The 4,730-nt window shown below is 46.3% G+C and overlaps 1 pseudogene; it reads right to left on the reverse strand.

Annotated features, from left to right (window-relative positions):
* Positions 1-2,576: 2,576 nt before the first annotated feature.
* On the reverse strand, positions 2,577-4,253 carry LOC131569089 (myelin-oligodendrocyte glycoprotein-like; annotated as a pseudogene).
* Between the last annotated feature and the right edge of the window lie 477 nt (positions 4,254-4,730).

Here is a 4,730-nt window from a genome sequence, read left to right on the forward strand (position 1 = left end):
ATATCTGCTGTTAATGGGCCATTGAGTCTCACTGATAAAATTACATCATCCCATTGTGAGGTGTGCCATCCAGAGGGAGGAGCCAAGCATTCCTACCTGGATATAATCTGAGATTTGGAAGGCCATAGTCAGCCTTTTCCCACCAGAATCCCAGAGGAAGACCAGGCCCATCTACACCCCCACTGGATCTTCAGAGGAAAACTCCACCCTCCTATAGGATCACTGCTTCAACAGAACCATGCCTGTCACTGCAGGAGGACTGCAGCCACCACACTTTCTGTGGATCTGCAATGATTGTCCTTAAAATTACAAAATTGATTCATTCAAATTAATTGCATTATATGTATCCAAACAATTTCCACCCCAAATGTCCCCCAGAAATACAACCCATGAATTCTTCCATTTGAAGATTTCTCCAATTTCTGGAAAATGGAAAGTAAAACTTACCTCTTTTTTTCTGATGCTTTCCCATGAAGAAAATAAAGAAATGCAAATAATTTTTAAAATCATCCCTTCCACCAAGCACTGATTAACCTCCAGCAGGTTACAGTCACCCACATGGCAGAAGGGCTGCAAAGCATGTGCTGCTGCAGTGCATTTTGGTATATGCTTAGTCCAGTTCACCATTGCATCTCTCCTCTGATATATTTCCAGCCCCAAATCAATCATTGTTGTGTTGCACAAAGTAGTTTATTATAAACTAGTTATTATTGTGCACTGGGTGTTTGGAATTGTGCACTGAGTAGTTTTTATATTGCACTGAGTGGTTTGTTTGTATGACACGGCTTGTCCCTTCTCCCCTCTTGTCCAAAGCCCGGTGGTGCTGGTCTTAGCCTGGGTTACTTCCTCCCCTCGCCCCTCCATCAGTTGTATCCCATGGGCTATAGCACTCTCCTCTGCCTCCGTTCCTCCGGGTTTAAAATCTCCCACCATGAGCCATTCCTGCTCTTTCTTCTCCTGGACAGCTCCATCCCAGGCTCTCTTTCTTTTCCTGGGCACCATTACCTCTCTCCCAGACTCTCTCTTTCCCCAGAGGCGTTCCACAATAAGGTTGTGGGACGTTCATCCTGAGAAGAAGACCATCTCTCATCTTTTGCTTTTGTCCTTGCCGGTGAAGCCAGGGTCCAGGTAATGAGATGATTGGTTCTCACAATTAAAAGATAATTATTGTGTGAATATAAGAAAAGCTTTAGTGATGTATAGTTATGTTATTGTAGTTTAGATGTCCTCTGTTCTCCCATAGTTCCCTTTCCCCCTGTGTTGTGACCATCAGACAGGCTGGGATCTCTAGGACAGGTAAAAAAGAAGGTGTGCACATGTGTCCTTGCATGGGGCAGCTGGGAATGGAAAAGCTTGGGGGTGTTTAGGGGGTGCAGCATGGCAACACCTGAGCTTCAATCCAGTTACAAAGCAGTCTGCACTGATAAATGGCAAAGAAGAGCAGGCTGACAGACTTTGGGAAGGGCCAGGGCTGGCTGATGCAACCCCAGGGGTATAAAAGACTGAGCACCCATCTTGAAGATGAACTGGCAATGTGGTGTGCACGAGGGGCAGTTCCCAGCACTGCAGCTTTTTCCTTATGTAGTCCTTTGCTGTATTTTTGTTAAGGTTTAATAAAACTTTTTAAATTTTCCAAGTGACCAGTTGTCTCTCACACAGAACTCGCCAAACCCGACCTCCACAAGGCTCTCAATCCAACAAATCATCCAGTGAAACAGGAGCTTTCCTGTGACACAAGGGAAAACAAAAAATACATTCAATATCTTTAGGTGCTAAATTGAGACACAAGGATTTCTTTCTCATACTAAACCTGTAGAACACGATTTCACAGCGGGGAGACTAAGGGCATTGGTTGGTTTTCCCTTTTTTATTTAGTTCCAGTGTTTATTTCAGCCAGGGGTCTGTGTAGAAACTCTGTCACACTGAAGGCTGTTCCTTTTTCCCCCTGATGGAAGTGATGAATTTCGGAGCACAGCTGCACAAACCCTATCAAAGTCACAGGGAACAGAGAGACCCCAGGTGAGCCTGTGGGGTGCTGGATACTGGGGCAATGTGGTGATTTGGCTGTTCCTCTTCCTGACAATGACAATCTTTGACACAGACAAACCAAAGAGTTTTTTCCTGTCAAATGTCACCTGGAGTCAGGACATTTCTTGCAATCTCATTTGCATAACATAGAAATCTGCTCTGGAGGCCAGTTCTGCAGGGAAATAATCCACAGGCCTGGATGTTAAAACATAAATGCCCAAACTACAATATTCTTTATTACCCAATGCCTAATTTTTTTCTTGCTCCTTCTTATATGAAGAAAACAATAGCAAGAACACTTCTGAAGGAGGAAGCATATCTCCTTATGGCCACTTGGTGGGTATTTCACTTCTCTGAGACAACCTTGGTGTTTTCAAAATGGGACTTAGGAAAACCCTATTTCCAAAGCAGCCACGTCAAACTGCATCTGGGCAGGAGGACAGGAGAAAAGCACTGGCTGCAAGCAAGTACATTAGAGGTAGCAAGGACATGAACTACAGCCCTGTCACCTCGAACTCTACCACAGTCTCGACATAATCTAAGCCATGTTAAACAAAGCAGGTGTAATTCCCACTGTCAGAGAGTTGGACATGGAAAATTTTCAAGTGTGTGCTGCCCTGGGCAGGGCCATCCTTCAGCAGCTCAGTGCACCCTCAATATTGAAGCATCTGCTCCCCATACTGGTCCTGTTTGCCCCTGTGGCGATGCACAAAGGGTGAGAGCTGCTCCCAGAACCAGGTCACCTCCGTGTCCTGTGCGTGCTGCTCTGGGGAGAAGCTGCAGGGCAGCATGGCATTCCTGCCCTTGGCCAGGGGATGGGGTTGGGGTGTCCCCTGACCCTGACCAGAGCTGGGAGAAACACCCAGAGGGAGAAGAGAGAGCTGTGAGTTTGCTGTGGCACAGCAGGTGATGCTCAGCACTGTTGGTGTGCTGCCAGGCCAGGGGTTGGGGTGGTTTATGATGATAACTATTCCATAATCATCTGCTTTATGCCCAGAAATGTCTGCAGGATCTTTAACATGAACCAGGGGGCAGGGCCAGAGCCTGGGAGCTCAGGCATGGGCTCTGATCAATCTCTGTCTCTCTGGCATGGTCAGCAGCTTCAGGGACTGTTACTTCATTGCTTTTGCTGGATTCATTTTCACCAATTTAGGCAAGAAGCTTCTGGGTGTGTTTTACGGTTTTGGTTTTGGGGCTTGTTTGTTTGTGTTTATTTTTGGCTTTTTTCGTCCCCTGGCCTGGAGGCTTTTCATCAGCAAATCCTTTTGGAGGCTTTTTGGTTTTTTTTTCCTTGAACTGTTTTGGTTCATTTTTTTCTTTGGCCCGAGGAGCCCGCAGTGGCAGCCCCGGCCAGAAAAACCAGCAAAAGAAGGGACATTAAAGTCCACCAACTTCACCTGCCGTGAGGAGAAGTCCCACGCCAGAAATCCAACAGGTTCCCAGGCCACTTCACAAACTCTTTTCTCACCCTTTCCCAGAGACAAACAAGGGCAGCCAACATCTTTACCTCTCAGCGAGGTGGGGATGGGATGAAAGGTTCAGGGGTTTTTATCCTGTGCTTTGTGGGTATCTTGCTTTGTTAATAAATAGTTTTGCATTGTTTTTTCATTTTCATCCCCTGATATCTATTTCTCTCATTGGCAGAAGAAAAAGGAGTTATTGAAGCCCTTTCCCTCTAGAGGAAATGCCCATTCCAGGGTGTTTCCTCCTGAAATTTGTCTCCAAAACTGAGATACCAGGTCATTGTGCCAGCAGCATCCCCATGCCAGGCACAAGAGGTACTGAGAGGATCTGGGAGAGGGACTGTCCCCAATTGCAATGCAAGATGTATTCTATTTGCCATCTGTTAGAGCTGTGGCAATTATTTTCTGTTAATTGGGCAGATTTTCTTTATCTCTTCCACAATGTCATGGTTTGACACTGGCACAATGCCAGTGCCCCCATGAAAATACACTTTCCCTGGTATCTGCTGTTAGATGTGACCAGGAATAAGCAAAGCAGGCTTCTACTTAGAAAAAACTTTATTAACTAAACTACAAGAAAAAAAAAAAAAAAGAAAAAAACACACAAGGAAAATGAAAACTTCACCAATACATCTCCCCCTCCTCCCCACCAAATTTCCAATACAATCCATTCCCCAAATCATCGACTCTCAGTCTGGCACCACCCTTTAGAATACTCAATCCTCAGTTCATCAAGGGGAGAAGCGTCCTCCTTGCGGCCATGGTGACCTTTTCCTTTTCATGCCCAGTGCTCTCACCACTGAACACAGACCAGAGCTGCTTCTAGGGTTGTCTTTTAAGGATGCATCGTCCCATTCCAAAAAGGCACGGTCTCAACTTTGGGACATCTGTCCCCCCCAGATTATTCCTCCTGGGGCCGAGGGGCACACACACAGAACCCTCTTGGCTCTGGGGCATTGCCCCCCCAGATGCAGTCTCTGTATCCCAAGGAAACACAGTTCTGTCCATGGCTACACAGAAAGAGTCCAGCATAAGAGCCACTCCATCATCCCTTCCCACTCAAGGTTCTTCAAGGTTCTATTCTTTTCATATCTCTCCCTTGCTCAGACCTCCATCTCACTTCCTCAGTTCCTTCTTCATCCTCCACTGCATCTCCCCTCCAGGAAAGGTCAATGCTCGGCAAAGTTTTCATTGTCCACAAAGGGGTTAAAAGCTCCTACCAGCAGCTGGACTCCTTGC

The sequence above is a fragment of the Ammospiza caudacuta genome, chromosome 28, assembly GCF_027887145.1.
Source record: "Ammospiza caudacuta isolate bAmmCau1 chromosome 28, bAmmCau1.pri, whole genome shotgun sequence".
NCBI lineage: Eukaryota > Metazoa > Chordata > Aves > Passeriformes > Passerellidae > Ammospiza > Ammospiza caudacuta.